The sequence below is a fragment of the Rhinopithecus roxellana genome, chromosome 2 (genome assembly GCF_007565055.1).
Source record: "Rhinopithecus roxellana isolate Shanxi Qingling chromosome 2, ASM756505v1, whole genome shotgun sequence".
NCBI lineage: Eukaryota > Metazoa > Chordata > Mammalia > Primates > Cercopithecidae > Rhinopithecus > Rhinopithecus roxellana.
The window spans coordinates 112710260-112726845 of NC_044550.1; the positions used below are offsets into that span (position 1 = coordinate 112710260).

At 40.8% G+C, this 16586-nt stretch overlaps 1 long non-coding RNA gene across 1 annotated transcript in view; it reads left to right on the plus strand.

The window, feature by feature from the left end:
• LOC104678470 overlaps positions 1-16586 on the plus strand; it is a 93522-nt gene that overhangs the window by 910 nt on the left and 76026 nt on the right. Inside the window, exon 2 of the long non-coding RNA XR_750189.1 lies at positions 2434-2560. This is a non-coding gene — a long non-coding RNA (uncharacterized LOC104678470). The remainder of the gene's footprint in view (positions 1-2433; positions 2561-16586) is intronic.

The following is a 16586-nucleotide window of genomic DNA, read 5'->3' on the forward strand; positions in this document are numbered from 1 at the left end:
GTGATGATGTTTTTAGTGTACTTTTGAAACTGATTATAATCTAAGAATTAGGTGTTAGAAAAGAGAGGCAGAGTAGCACAGAATAAAAACATAAATTTTACAAAAAATTTTAAAATCACTTATAAAAGTAAAGCCTCTGAGAAATAGATGACTTGGAAGCGGGGAGCCTGTGCAGTTTTTCAAAGGGATGGATGCTTTTTGGCTATATAATACTGAAGATGGCTTCAGTTCTTCAAAGTAGGAAGTGACAGTCCGCAATGATTTGTTTGTTTAATGACTATGATTTACCACTTCCCTGCAAGTTGTTTGTTGCCATGACACATTTAGGTCAAGAGAAATGAGCCCTCAGTTCAAATACAGGTCTCTGTCCTTTAGTGAACCACAGCAATGCAGCTTATCCATTCAGCAATTTTTAACCTCAAGGTATTAATAGTAGTTTCAGCCATGTGTCTCATATTCCATCCACAACCTTTTTGCTGAATGTACTTTAGGTATTACCTTTACTATGGTGTATTGAATGGTTCAGCTTTCATTTAAACGGAATGGCTGTAGTTGCATGTGGGTTCACTTTAAAGCAACTGAAAAAAGAACTACAATCTCTGTTTTCCAATTTCAGAAGATAACCAACAGAAACACGCCATCTGAAACTCCCATTTACCTGGCTTCTGAAAAAAGAAATATTTCCTACAGATAAAGAACAAAATGTTGTGGTAGATTTTACAAGTCTAAATTCTTCTTTGTAACTAGACTGGGTGAGATGCTTTATACACGACAATTTAAACTTTGGCTTATTCCTTCCTTTTCGTTTTTTGTTTTTTGTTTTGTTTTTTTTTGAAAGAGTGTCATTGTATCACCCAGGTGGGAATGCAGTGGCATGATCTTGGTTCATCGCAATCTCTGCCTCCTGAGTAGCTGCAACTACAGGCATGCGTCACCATGCCCAGCTAAGTTTTGTATTTTTAGTAGAAACAGGGTTTCTCCATGTTGGCCAGGCTGATCTCGAACTCCTGACCTCAGGTGATCCACCCGCCTCGGCCTCCCATAGTGTTGGGATTACAGGCATGAGCCACTGTGCCCAGTAATTATCCTCTTGAGTGCTCTCTTCAGCCCTGGAGGTAATCATTATGACCACAGATCATTTCTCCAGATTATTTTGATTGTCTAAAATCTAATGTCTTTACTAACTTTTTATGGGATCTTTGACCTCCTTGGCAGTGTCCTCAATTAATTGGAACATAGTTTTGAGCTGCTGGCTTGACCCCGTAAGGGGTTGTGCTTTTAAGAAACAATGTCAGCCAGGCATGGTGGCTCATGCCTGTAATCCCAGCACTTTGGGAGGCCGAGGCGGGCAGATCAAGAGGTCAGGAGATCGAGACCATCCTGGCTAACATGGTGAAACCCTGTCTCTACTAAAAATACAAAAAAATTAGCCAGGCATGGTGGCGGGTGCCTGTAGTCCCAGCTACTCAGGAGGCTGAGGCAGAAGAAAGGTGTGAACCCGGGAGGCGGAGCTTGCAGTAAGCCAAGATCACGTCACTGCACTCCAGCCTGGGTGACAGAGCGAGACTCCATCTCAAAAAAATAAAAATAAGAATAAAGAAACACAATGTCATGTTCCATTTAGTTAAAGTTAGCAATTCATATTCTGCCTTAGTAAAACATCAAATGTTTCTTTTGTTTGTTTTTGCCTGATAAAACACTGTGCACAGAATGGCTAGTTAAGTATAATGATGAACTTTCTATGGTCATAAAGAGTGCGACCTTTCATGAGAACTCATTTAAAATAAACTAAAATGCAACACACACTTGGCATGGAACATCATATCTTTATATTAAATTTCAAAGACATAATACAAAAGAAACCCACCATCTCCAGTATGTTGAAATATTTCAACATATTGGAAAATATTGCTGAGCATGAGTTTGTGTTTCTTAAATAATTTTACTAATCACTAAATTAAAATCTCCATAAGTGCTATACAAAAATGAATAAATCTTGTTCAAATAATACATTAAAATGTTTAGAGGAGAAAGGTATTGTGTCATTTTAAGAAAACTCAGATCAGTTTTTATTTTAGTAATTACCTACAAATGAATAATTACATTCAATATGGCCTGTAAAGACCCCAAGCTCCAACTATGATGTACAGAAAACAGAGCTCCAGGTCTGGACTAAAGATGTAAGCAAGCATCAGGGCCCAAAACACAGAAAATGTGGAACTTAGTGTAAATCGAGTATTCTTTTGGAATGCTTAGATGCCCAATCACAAAACTAAGTTCTATGTAGTGCAGTCATGCCAAAATGATCTCTTCCATGCAATGTTCTTTATACTGCAAGTTATCTCCTTCTTTCTATCTCTTAGCAGGTATATGAATAATCAAAAGACTGTCTTCCTCCCTTTTACCTCCCTCCCTATCTCCATCTTTCCTCAGACACCCACAGAAATTAACAGAAATCGAAGGTGTGGAAAGGATCTCAGACAAGTGAATCCATCACTGTTACTGTACAGATAAGAAATGGAGGCCAAATAGGATTAGCAACTTGCTCAGGACTCCACAGGTAATAAGACTCAGAATCCAAATACGTATCTTCTGCTTGCTGGTGCATTGTTCTTTCTTTTATACCACATCATCTGATAGCCTCGCGTTCTCAAGGGCTTTCAATGTTTATTACTACAAGAAACAGGCCAGGCCACACTGTGTGCCATTAGAGCCCCACAGATTTTCCTCGGAGGGTTCTTTGTCATGTATGCTTCACAACTGGACTCCCCACTGCAAGACTTGGTGGGGGCGGGGGGGACCTGTCACAGGACGGTGTCTGTGGCAAGGCTGGTAACCAGATTTTGATTTCAAGTATCCATTTAATCATTCTTTCAATAAATATTTATTGATCACCTATTGTTTACCAGACACTGTTCTAAATATCAGGCATATAGCAATGGACAAGAACACTGTCTTCATGGATTTGACATTTTCACAGGGAGAGACAGACAGTACACAAGCTAACAGAGAAAGAGAGAGATACATACATACATACATACATATATACATATATACATAGATGTGAGAGATGGATGATTTATAGATAATAGGTATATAGGTAGAAAATAAATAATGAAAGATAAGAGAGAGATGGATGATAGATAATAGATAATTAGATGAAACAGAGATGAGAAGAGATGGATGATAGATAAGAGATAGAGATAGATGATAGAGAGATTAAAAATGTCAAATGGTGGTAACTTGACAACTCTATGGAGAAAAATAAAGCCAGGCAGGGAATTAGGGAGCTTAAGGAGTGGGGTTGCTATTTTTTGTGGGTGCTCAGAAAAGGCTTCAGTGGTAGGGACTCTCCAAGAAGATGACGGAGGAAAAAGTAAGCGAGTCATGCAACACATGGGCTTCTGGGGAGAGATGCAAACCATAACACCTACATTTTAAAGGTATCCCTCTGGCTACGGTGAGATAGACTGTAGAAATGCAAACAAAGAAGGACAACATCTAATTAAAATGCTATTGCAATTCAGGCAAAAGTTGATGGTAGCTTGGGGCAGCGAGGTAGTGATGGCAATGTTTAGCAGTAGTAGCGTATTAGATTCATTTTTTTTTTTTTTTTTTTGAGACGGAGTCTCGCTGTGTCGCCCAGGCTGGAGTGCAGTGGCCAGATCTCAGCTCACTGCAAACTACGCCTCCCGGGTTTATGCCATTCTCCTGCCTCAGCCTCCCGAGTAGCTGGGACTACAGGCGCCCGCCACCTCGCCCGGCTAGATTTTTGTATTTTTTAGTAGAGACAGGGTTTCACCATGTTAGGCAGGATGGTCTCGATCTCCTGACCTTGTGATCCGCCCGTCTCGGCCTCCCAAAGTGCTGGGATTACAGGCTTGAGCCACCAGCGCCCGGCCGTTAGATTCATTTTGAAGGGAGGGGCAACAGAACTGGCTGGTGACAAGGATTTGGGATGTGAGTGAGAACAGCCAAAGAGATGCCGACTGGCCTTCCAATCGGATATGTCAGATAGGCCACTGGATATAAGAATCTGGAGTTCAGGAAAGACTTTCAGACTACAGCTGTAATGTTGGTTCTCATCAAATTTAAATGTAATTTAGCCATGAAACTGGACACTGTCACCTGGAAAGTCATGCAATACAGAGAAGGAATCCATGGATTGAGCTCTGGGACAATCTACAGTGTAGACATCAGGGAGATGAGGAAGAAACAGCAAAGTAGACTGGGAAGAAGAGGCTATGAGGTAAGAGGGGGAAAATCATGAATGAGTGGCACTCAAAATGCCAAGTGCAGAAAATACTGAGAGAAGGAGAAATTGATCACCTGTGTCGAAAGTTGCTCATAAAGTGAGTAAGGCGAGAACTGTGGGTTGCACAATCCATTTTGCAAAGAAATGGCTATTAGAGACTTGGCTTAGAAAGGCCTGGGGAGGGGTGGGAGCAACATCTGGTGTTTCCTGTGTTCTATAGAAAAAGGAAGCATAGGAGTTGGAGACAGAGATGGGATAAATGTCTTCTGATATTACTTCTGATACTCCTAGCCATCCTACTAGGATGGCTAAGGAAGGCTTCTTAGAGGAGATGAGACCAAACTGGTCCTAAGCTTTGAACAGAACTTTGACAGGTAGATGTCCTAGAAGGAGCAGTGTTTCCAGTGAATTGAATTTTTTTGAGAAAAAAAAATTACTGGTTGAAAGGTCAAGATATGCTAGCATGAAGGACAGCACCTAGAGCAATGGTGTTAGATGACAAAAGGAGAGGTGTCCTTGGAGGAGTGGAAACACTGGGGGAGAGAGGAGGCCACACTATGGAGTCTGGGTGTTTTTCCTGCACGTGGAGGTATGGTATGGACAGTTTAGAACAGGATAGTGACACCATCTGATCTCAGGAAGATATCTCTAGTTCCAGTTCACTGGCTGGAGTTTCAGAAGAGAGGATGACTGCAGAGAAGCCAGCTGAGTTGCTGTCATAACAGCTCAGGGGAGAGATAAAGAAAGGATGAACTAAGGCCTTGGCTGTTGACATAAATCATAAAAAGCAAAGATGGAACAAAGTATTTTGGAGGTTTGAGAGGATTTGTTAACTTCTTGGATATACAGTAGGAAATGGGAAGACATTTGCAACCAAGGTGAGTGGAGATTTTGGTGATGTCGTTAACCGATGCAGCAAAGAGGACCCAATGAACAATGAATTTGGGGTCAGAACGTTATAGCCAGACCTGTGCTGCTAAGGAGGTTTGTGCCATTTATTCATTATCTCTTCTCTCTGACCCTCACTCTTGACTTCAGTTTATTCACACACAAAAGAACGAAGAATTAGAGTCTGAGACCCATTTAGCTGCAGTAACCCATGATTTCAGCTCTAACAATAAAATTTTAGTCTTAGCCTACCAAGTTTGAAGTATCATTAAGAAATGGTACATAAACATCATCAAATACTGCATAGCCATAAAAAAGAATGAAATGTCATTTGTAGCAACATGGATGCAGCTGGAAACCATTATACTGAGCAAACTAATGCAGGAACAGAAAACCAATTAGCACAGGTTCTCACTTATAAGTGGGAGCTAAGCACTGCGTACTCCTAGACACAAAGATGGGAACAATAGATCCTGGGGACTGCTTGAGAGGGGAGGAAGGAGAGGGTTGGAAGGCTACCCATTGGGCACTACGCTCACTACCTAGTACACCAAGCCTCAGCAGCATGCGATGTACCATGTGATATGGTTTGGCTTTGTCCCCACCCAAATCTCATCTCCAATTGTAATCCTCAAGTGCCAAGGGTGGGAGCTGGTGGGAGGTGATTGGATCATAGCAGTTTCCCCCATGCTGTTCTCATGATAGTGAGTGAGTTCTCATGAGATGTGATGGTTTCATAAGGGGTTCTTTCCCTTTCAGGCTCTCTCACTCCTGCCACCTTGTGAGGAAAGTGCTTGCTGCTTCTTCACCTTCCACCATGATTGTAAGTTTCCTGAGGCTTCCCCAGCCATGCAGAACTGTGAGTCAATTAAACCTCTTTCCTTTATAAATTACCCAGTCTCAGGTAGTTCTTTATAGCAGCGTGAAAACAGACCAATACACCATGCAACAAACCTGCGTATGTACCCATTGAACCTAAAATAAAAGTAGAAAAACATTTTACAAATAAAGTTTTTTTCTCTTTGCACTTTTTAAAAAAAAAGAAATCAGTATGCAAATATTCAAAGGACATATAGAAAAGGGCTGAAGGAGAACGTCTAAGGGTGGCCAAGACTTAAAGATTTGAGGATCAAGTAGCTGGAGTATAGAAGGATCTAATTTAGGTCCCAGCTGTAGAGGAGAAGCCTGTCACAGCGTCGGCTTTCCGGAGCTGGAAAGGGGTTTATCTCTGGCAACTAGAAAGAGCCTGAGTCTCCAGTGGCACTGGGGTACGCTTCCCTTCCAAGGTTCGCAGTCCCTGCCAGTGTACACAGAGTTGCACGGCTTTACCTTGAGCAGCAGAGCCTTGGTTCCTTTACGTATGCTGCTATGAAAGCCTAAGCCCATACATATTTCAAGAGAGAATTAGGCTGAAGCGCTTAAAAAGGAAGCTTTCTCATCAGATTTGCAGATCCAGTGATCTCCTGTCTTACTCATTTTTCAATCTGTTTGAATCCATGCCAGATCTTTCTGCTAACTCTAGCAGGGGACATACCCTTGGGGACATGATGCCTGGAACATAGTAGGTGACCAACAAATATTTGTAGTCTCCTGGTCAGATTGCTTAGAGGAGAATACTGAGATTAGAGAAATTGCTACTTCATCACCTCCTTTTTGCAGGAGGCTGGAAATAAACAAATAAAAAAGGCAACTAGATAGAGGCAAGTCCACACTTCCACATAATGCTTTCTAGAATACACACATGAAAGATAAACAATAGATCAATAGATTCACAGTCTAGAAAGGGAGTTCTTTTTCAGTAAAGTTAAACACACACACACACACACACACAAGTAGATTTATTTCCCAATTCAATCTCTCCTTTAAATCTAATTCCAATATGGAAACACACACACACACACACTTATTTCCTAATTTGATCTCACTTTTAAATCTAACTCCAATATTGATCTAGTATCTTGTATATTCTCTCCAATGTAGTTCCACCCAACCTGTAATTCACATTGAGCCCTCATTAGTCCAATGAGAGGCTGACTCAGAGTTTCCTGCTAGAAACACACCTACACATTTCTGTTTATTGTGTTGTGCTTATAAAAACAGACATTCCTGTTGCTAGTCTCTGCTTTCTTATTTCAGCTTTCCACTCCTACTTCTTAAATAAGGACAAAAATCTAACTCAATCTTCAAGTAATTTTACAAACAGGAACCGCTGTATAGCTAAGTATGGGTGTGTTGATGAAATGGAACTGGTGGCTGGCAAGAACAAGCAAGTGGTATTTGGAATGATTGTTAATCATTTCAGGAACCGAATCCCAAATATGCACAAGAAATGCAGCTTAGAATTGTAAGGTCTAATGGGCAAAAGTGTTCGAAAGGTGAAGTGTGAAAGTTTGGATTGTCTTGTCAAATATGTGTGGCCTTTATAAACCTTATTGCTGAGAAGTTATAAGATTGGAGCAGGGTACAAACATTTGTTGCACACTTAACTGTGCAGCAAGCATTGTACATATTGACTATACGTGTGTGTGTATATATATGTATGTGATATCATTTATTCTTTTCACTAATCTTATGTTGAGGTATTATGATTTTCAGTTTTCAAATGAGAAAACTGAGGTTCAAAGACATTAGTAATTTGCTCGAGTCACAGAATCAAGCCATGTAAATGCGGGGTCCAGTCCTCGTTCAGGGGCGCTGGCCACTGCAGGGCATTTGGGTGATCTACAGCATCACCTGAAAGCAATACAAGCTTGCTCCAGGACTTCTTGTCTTCAGGCACTTTGATCCTTGGGATCTTGTCACGCTACAGCGATTTCCTGGCAGGGAAGAACAATTAGGTTCCTGTGAAATATCCTGGCATCTGTCCATCCTCCATGAATGCAGCCTGACACAACCCCCCCGCCCCACACACACACACACACACAGCCATCACAGAAGACACACTGGGTTTAAGGCTAATATCTTCTTTTAATAGTTAATTCTGGAAGCCTACCAAGAACTGCCATCATTTGATTTTGGCATGATTTCATTGATGCTTGTTGCTCATAATTTCATTATTCTCCAGATGTTAACATATTTTTGTGTGCAGCTAATTTTTCTTTTGCCAATTATCTCTGTCAGAATTGTAAGGCAATTATATTTCTGGTTATTTATTTGTATGTATATTTTACTAAAAAGGTACGCTCTGCGAGGGTAGGGAATGTGTTTTTGTTCAGTGATTACAAATTCATAGCACCAAAACAGTGCCTGAGGTGGGTGTGTGCCCAATAAATACTTGTCATTTGAATAAATAAGCAAAAAATATACCTATAATTTTCTTGTTTTATGGAGGCTATGAAAACCGAATGCTTAAAAAGATTATGAATGGGCTGGGCATGGAGGCTAACGCCTGTAATCCGAGCACTTTGGGAGGCCAAGGCAAGTGGATGGCTTGAACCCAGGAGTTCGAGAACAGCCTGGGCAATAAGGTGAAACCCCATCTCTACAAAAAAAATACAAAAATTAGCTGGGCATGGTGGCAGGCGCCTGTAGCCCCAGCTCCTTGGGAGGCTGAGGTGAGAAGATCCCCTGACCCCAGGAGGCGGAGGGTGTAGTCAGCCGAGATCACGCCACTGCACTACAGCCTAGGTGACAGAGAAAGATCCTGTCTTAAAATATATATGTTATATCTATAATATTGTATATAATATATATAATATTGTATATATTGTAACACATATTATATACAATATATTTGTGTATATATATACAAATATATATATCTATAAAAATAGAGACAACAAATTGTCAGTTAATGAAGCATACAGACTAGAGAGGTGATGTAGATAATAAAACGTGGATTATTCAGCATACTATTTTTTTTTTTTTTTTTTGAGACGGAGTCTCGCTCTGTCGCCCGGGCTGGAGTGCAGTGGCTCTCCGCTCACTGCAAACTCCGCCTCCCGGGTTCACGCCATTCTCCTGCCTCAGCCTCCCGAGTAGCTGGGACTACAGGCGCCCGCCACCTCGCCCGGCTAGTTTTTTGTATTTTTTAGTAGAGACGGGGTTTCACCGTGTTAGCCAGGATGGTCTCGATCTCCTGGTCTCGTGATCCGCCCGTCTCGGCCTCCCAAAGTGCTGGGATTACAGGCTTGAGCCACCGCGCCCGGCCCAGCATACTATTTTTAATTGAAATATATATAGGAAGAATGTTAGCATAAGTCATTTTGTACTAATATTGTTCTATATATTTTATATATACAGTTTATATATAAATATATATTATATACACATTATATATAATAAATATTATATATAAATATACAAATATAAAGTATATAATTATATATACAATATAACACATATTGTATATATGTTATATTATACACATTATACATTATATGACATATCATATACTATATATTATATATTATGTATAACATAGTATCATATTATATATATAATATATATATATATATATATCCAGCCACCAGCATGGAGGATGCCATGTCGAGGCCTGACATCCAGATTAGAGGACTGGGCCACAGCACACAGCAGCTGCTGATAAGGTTAACAAGTAAATCTTCAGTGCTTGCAGCCTCTCCTCTAAATAAACCCAAATGCAGAGGTTTCAGTGTCCTGGATCAAGAAGTGGTCAGCTCAGTGCAGATCTCAGACTGAAGCAAGGCTCTAGAGAAGTTCCAATCAGTGCTTCCTGAGGAAGGAGGGGGGCTGATAACATAACCCCGGGGTGTCCTTTTACTCCTGCGGGTATGGATTCCTAGGATAAATGCTATGGACTCACTTATTATTAACAACAACCAAAAAAACTTTATTTGGGGAATAAGTTTATGAGTAAAAAATCTCTGTAAGCCTTCTATACAAATTCCTAGATGGCATAATATATATATATATATACATATATATTATGTATCTATGATTAGATGGTAATCGTATATATAGATGATTAGATGGTATAAAAAAAAAAAGTCAGTGTTCGTGCTTCTACCTGTAGACCATCAAGTGCAAAGTTTGAATCCAGAGGGATTTACTCCTTGGGTTGTACTCCTTGGGTTATACTTCAGGACTCTCATGTGTGATCAACTCAAAGAAAGCAAATCACTTAGTTTTTTCATTTTAGCAACAATATTAGTAGAAAATGACTTATGCTAACATTCTTCCTATATATATTTCAATTAAAAATAGTATGCTGAATAATCCACATTTTATTATCTACATCACCTCTCCAGTCTGTATGCTTCATTAACTGACAATTTGTTATCTCTATTTTTAATCGCTCCATAAGAGATGGAATTAATTTTTCCTACGTCTTCTTTCATTTTCTTGGCTAAACACATCCATTTTTAATGATTTCAAAATATGGTCTCTGTTAGTCATTTTTCTGCCTTAAAAGCTAAATCTTAGGTGGACATTTTGGACGCCTAGGAGGCATTTTTGTTCTTCTTGTTCAAGCTTTAAACTGTCCTTTTCTTTTCCATATGAGTGACTGCAACTCACATGATATTGGGCATAAAGTGTTTAAGAAGTACTGTCCAGAAATACTCCTGCCTGGGGGACAGTAAATGATATTATGCGAAGTGTCATGGTACTGTGCAAATAGGGAATTCATTTTCAATTCAAACTGCAAGCAGGAAGAGACTCTTCCCTGTCAAAGGGGGTTTCAAACCCCTCATTAATAGAGTCCACAGCAGACTGGGCCAGCAGGAGAAGAAAAGGCAGCCACCAGCGTGGAGGACGCTGTGCCCAGGCCTGACATCCAGATTAGAGGACTGGGCCACAGCACACAGCAGCTGCTGATAAGGTTAACAAGTAAATCTTCAGCGCTTGCAGCCTCTCCTCTAAATAAACCCATATGAAGAGGTTTCAGGGTCCTGGATCAAGAAGTGGTCAGCTCAGTGCAGATCTCAGACTGAAGCAAGGCTCTGGAGAAGTTCCAATCAGTGTTTCCTGAGGAGGGAGGGGGGCTGATAACATAACCCAGGGGTGTCCTTTTACTCCTGCGGGTATGGATTCCTAGGATAAATACTGTGGACTCACTTATCATTATTATTATTATTAACAACAACAACAACAAACAACTTTTTTGGGGGAATAAGTTTATGAGTAAAAAAAGTCTCTGTAAGCATTCTATACAAATTCCTAGATGGCATAGTAATCCTACTTCATTCATTACATCAAGATCATTTTTCCCAGAATCTTCAAAACGACATGGGCAGAAGTTTTTCTGAGTATCCTCTTCCAGATCAGTATATTACAAGCTGTAATGTGTCTGCGAATCACTCGGGGGCATTGTGAAAATACGGCTTCCGATTCAGAGAATCTCAGTGGGTCTTAGATTCTGAATTTTTAACAAGCTCCCAGGCGACGCAGAATCTTCTGGTCCATGGACCAGTGTTGAGTCTCAAGGCTTTAGGCGACGCAATCTTGTACACACTTGTACACAACTACAAAAAGTACTGATGCTGATCATAACTTCACAGAAACCCTTACTATACCCGGGAACCACTCCTCCCAAGTCACCCAAGGGTGCTCAACATTAGTTGGCATTTTTTGCGGGGGGTGAGGAGAACGGGAATTCCCTCTCCCATACTCTGAGGCTAACTAGTAAGGTAATAACACCTTCACAGGGTTTTTGTTCAGACTGACTGGCTGTGTATTTTTGCCCTTTTAAAATAAATGTTGGTATCTTTGGTCTGCAGGAGACAAAGGAAGTCACGTGACTTGCAGTTCCTGGTGGTGTCTTCAAGATGGCTGTTCTGTTTCTCAAGCAAGGAGGAGGAGAATAACATATGGATATATTGCCGGCTGCCCGTGCCATCTCCTGAATTGCCAGACCACGTTGTAAGGTGCAGCAGATGGCCGGAGCAGCGGGACGTGCCAAATGCTGCACTCCAGAGCCCTTCCGCAAGGTGCTTGTTCTGGGAGCAGTAGCGGAGCTCAAGAATATGCTTACGGCCCTTCACAAAGACAAATTATCTGGTAGCTCTTCAGATGGTGCTAGCAAAATCATCGTATAGGGTAGATGATTTACCTCCGCTATGCACTGGCAATTCAACATTGTATTAGGAAAGGGAAAAAATAACTTATTGAAAGTTTTCAAAATATAAACTTTTTTTCCCGGAACTTGGGCAAAACGTGCTGATCTCTGATTAGTTCATTCCTTGCAACAACAGAGGAAATGAGCGCAATTTCCTGTCATCGATGACGCCCTCACCTCGTCTCCTGCCTCCTCTCCCTCTGACGTTCTCTAGGCCCTTCTGCTTTGGACAACACGTTGGTGCCCTTCCATCTTGACCCGCCTTTCTGGCCACCATGTTTTTCCTCCGAGGTTTTGTGCCTTCCCACAATGCTCTGCCCTTCCCACAATGCTCTGCCCTACCTGGTTATTTAAATTTGACTCATTCTTGAAGACACACCCGTCTCCTAACTCTGCCTAGTGGTCTTTCCAACCTACAGTAATACCACCTTCCTCCACCCTTGTCAGATCCCATCATTTGACAGGCAAGAGTGTCTCTTTGTGACAGTTCTTAATTTTATTTTCCTTCTGTAACTTCTCAAATGGACACGAGTTCTCCCTTCATTTAGCTTATAAGCTTCTTCAAAGTGACGAATATTCTTAGAATTTTCAAAAGCATGGCAGTCGATGAATACGTTCTTACTTAGGTTTTGAAGTGAATCACAAGGCAGGTATAGACCGTGGCCTTCCTCCCAAGGCCCAGGGTCCCTGAGCCCTGTGTTCAGAACTTCAGCGCTCATGAACACAACACCAAAGACAGCAGCAAGGATGCCAAGACCGGGGCCCTGTTTCTTTTTCCTCCCAGCAATGGGATGAGGACAAACTTTTCTCCTTCTATAGTAGCTGTCTTGTTTTGCTTCTTGTTCTCTAAGGAGTGGAGTATGTGAACTGGGGGCAGCCATGCTTACGCCTGAGGGTAGCAGATGCTGTTAATTGCCATGTCTTATTCCCCCATCATTACTCGGGAGACTTCTTTCTCTAAGAACTCCATGACCTGAGTCTGGATTTGTGTAGCACACACTGGATTCAAAAATATATTGTTAGTTGTCATAATAATGCTACAGAAAGCCATTATTTTGTTTTGAATCAAATTTGAAATCCTTCCTTGGAAAGAGCCCCCACTCAGTTCAAGCCAATTGGCTTAATATTTCCATCACCTAGTCATTCCACACAAGCCTTTTCCAAACTGTGCCATATTCTTGGAATGCTCTCTCTTTCTGTCTGCCAAGCTATCTCTCTTCTATCATCCAAATAGCTCATGAAATCCCAGCTCCTGTACACAGTCTTCCAGAACTATTTGGAAAAGGTCTTATAGCTTCCCTCTGCACCATCCGGTGTGAGCATTAGCCACTTAAGGCTCTCTCACTCCTCACTGCTCTGCTAATGCACTTGTTCTTGAAATGGACACCAAGTTACATTGACCAATGTTTTGCATGACTCAGTTGTCTGCATCTTTTGCCCTTATAAACACTGTCTTTACATTCAGATTTGTTTAGGTGCATGGTCTACTTTTGATGATTCTACAGAAATAAGACTATAACTAAATCTCTTCTTACAGTGCTGAGTGTAATATCATGTAGACACAGATACTTAATGCATAAGGAGATTTCTCAGATTTGACTTTTTAATGTACAAAGAATATGGAACATATTTAATATTTCACAAGTCCACCAGGACCTGCCAGAGAACTCTGTTAGCCTTGGGCAAGGATGGCAGTTTCCATGGGGGTTCATTTCTCAGATGGCTGTGCAGTAGCTGCCGTTGGTAGTAATTGTAGGCAGTGCAAAGGGGAATTAATAGGATGTCTTCAGCGCTGAGGAACAAGATCAGGAAAGGTCATTCTCTGAGAGGGAAATCTAGTAGGAGCATAGCATGGCTTAGAGTAGTAAGCTATGAGAGCTTCTCTTCCATTACAGAAGGATGAATAAAGCAGTGCTAGTAACAACTGGAAAACCACCTTCGACTTGGCAAGTGCCTGGCACATAGTGGGTGCTCAGTGTGGATTTGTCAGTTGCAAAAAGGGAGCAGCTATTTCAAAAACAGCAATGTAAGCTACAACCTAATTGTTGCCTTCCAGCCGATCTGTCTGAGGAAATAACTTGCTAACAGAATTTTCTGGGGGCTGTCTGAAAGGTTCCAGAGTGAGTCAAGGAGGAACAGGAAGTATCTATGTTTATCCAGCAATGGTCAAAAGAGAAAAATACCCTCAGCAGAACCAGCTACATAATTCGCAGCACCCTGTACAATAAGAAAATATAGGGTCTCTTGTTTAAAAATTATTAAGAATTTCAAGACAGTGACAGCACAGCATTAAGCCAAGCACAGGGCCCCTGTAAGTCCAGCAACTGCCCAGGTTTCATGCCCTTAGAGATGCTCTGTCCAGCAGATGTGATTATTGTCACTACTTCTTGTCAGCCCTTGTCTTGATAATGCATTTATAGATAGAAGATTGAAAGATTAAATATAGAGATAAACCATTATATTGAAAGACTAAATGATGGAACAAATCACAATTTTCCAAGATTTATAACTTATCTTGCCTCTCAGACTGCTATCTACCCATTCTTAGCTACCTCTACTACCTTCATTTAGATCACTGGCCTAATCGGAAACCTGGACAAAATATCCTTCTTCCCAATAAATCTTTTCTGAAATAAGATCCATATGGGTCACAAACTCTGGTACCTTTTTACCAGAAGGGTGATTGTTGGAAAAGAAGAGCTCAATTTTATTCAATCTTCTTTCAATTTCTACATTAGTCATTTGAGATTTTAATTCGCATGCACATTTGGTCTCTGCCTCCTTGTAGCTGTACATCTTGTGTAAATCCCTTGAACTCTCTGTCCTTTCATTTTTGTCATCTGTAAAATGGGGATGCTAAACTTCATCTCTGAGGTTGATTAGTTTTAGGTTGGTGCAAAAGTAATTGGGGTAATATTTGCTGATGTCCTGTGTGTGAATCTTCTGGTGTAAACGATTCACTTCCTGGGAATGCCCCACGCTCATAGTTGTGTGCATAAATCCTCCTTCTGATACTAAGTTAGCAGGTCTCCAGGTGTGCAATACTGAGGACAAGGTCCCTAATATCAATCTATGGAAGAGGCAGCTTGGACAATTATCTGGCCTCCTCGCTCTCCCTATAACAGAATTTACCCATGAACGTCTGCAGACCTTGTCGCTGAGGAAGAAGGTGGGAGAAAGAACAAGGGCCTAAGACATTTCTGTCTCATTGCTCATTATCTGCAGTTGGGTGCTATCAACTGCAGTCTACTAACAGCCTATTTCATTGCAGGGAGGAGACCTGGATGAAAGAATGGTAGGGGTTGGGTGAAGGTAGAAATAAAGAGAGATGGAAAACAGATTCCGCACTTTGACAAGCTGGATGCAAAGATGCTCTAGTCTATTTGATCAAAGTGGGGGGAAACACTTTTGTCAAACTGTCTGCTTTATTTACAGGCAGTGCCATTCTTGCACATCATTTGCCTCTTTGCATAAATGCTCTGTCTACATTTTTCTTTTTCACCGTTGGATGATCAGTGTCCAAGGCATATTTTTTTCTGCAACAGATTTATTTAAATTTACTGAATTCTTAAGCAGTCAGCTTACAGCAACTACTATAATCTCTTCTTCTTTACTCAAAACCAAAGACACATATCACACAAAGAATAATAAAAGTATAAGGAGGATTAGGAGAATTTTGTGTCACAGTGAACAAAGCTCAGCTAGCATTATGCTTTAAAAATAATGGCTTTTCTGTCTCACGGGCAAGGAGAAATAACTTTTCCACCACATAATAAATTTATTAGCCTTTTTGACCTCATCATTCCTACCTTAACTTAGATACAGCATCAAAGACAAGAACATCTTTCGACAGTAATATTTCCAATTTAGCGTCTTTAACATTCACTGGTTGTTGTAGCTCCAAAGTTACTGCGTGAGCGCCACCTGGTGGTAGCTTTGTAGGTTGCGCAATGTAATATCACATAAAAGTGAAGGATGGGAGTTGGATTTTTTTTTTTCACCACGCAAAGAACTTCCTAATAGGCAAACATGTCTTGAAATAATTGCCATAAGTCAGGAGCCTGTAATACACCTTAAAAACAGTAAATAGTACATTCTTCCCTTTTATTGTTACCTAAATCCAGCCGTTTCCCTTTTTTTCACACCTTGCTGTTTCTGACTGAAATCTCATTTTTCCTTTGCATCTTATTCCAGCGGATTCTCCCATACACTCCTAACCCCTTCAAGATGTAACTCTTCGTGTAGTTCCTTCAGAAAGCCTTCCTGGTCTTGTGTCATTCAAGATCCCAAGAGAAACAGATAGCACACTAAAACTGGATTATTGGACAAGAGTTTAATTCTAAAAAGCACTGACAGAAGTATGGGCAGTATAGAAGGAACCCACAAATGATATTGAATAATTCCAAG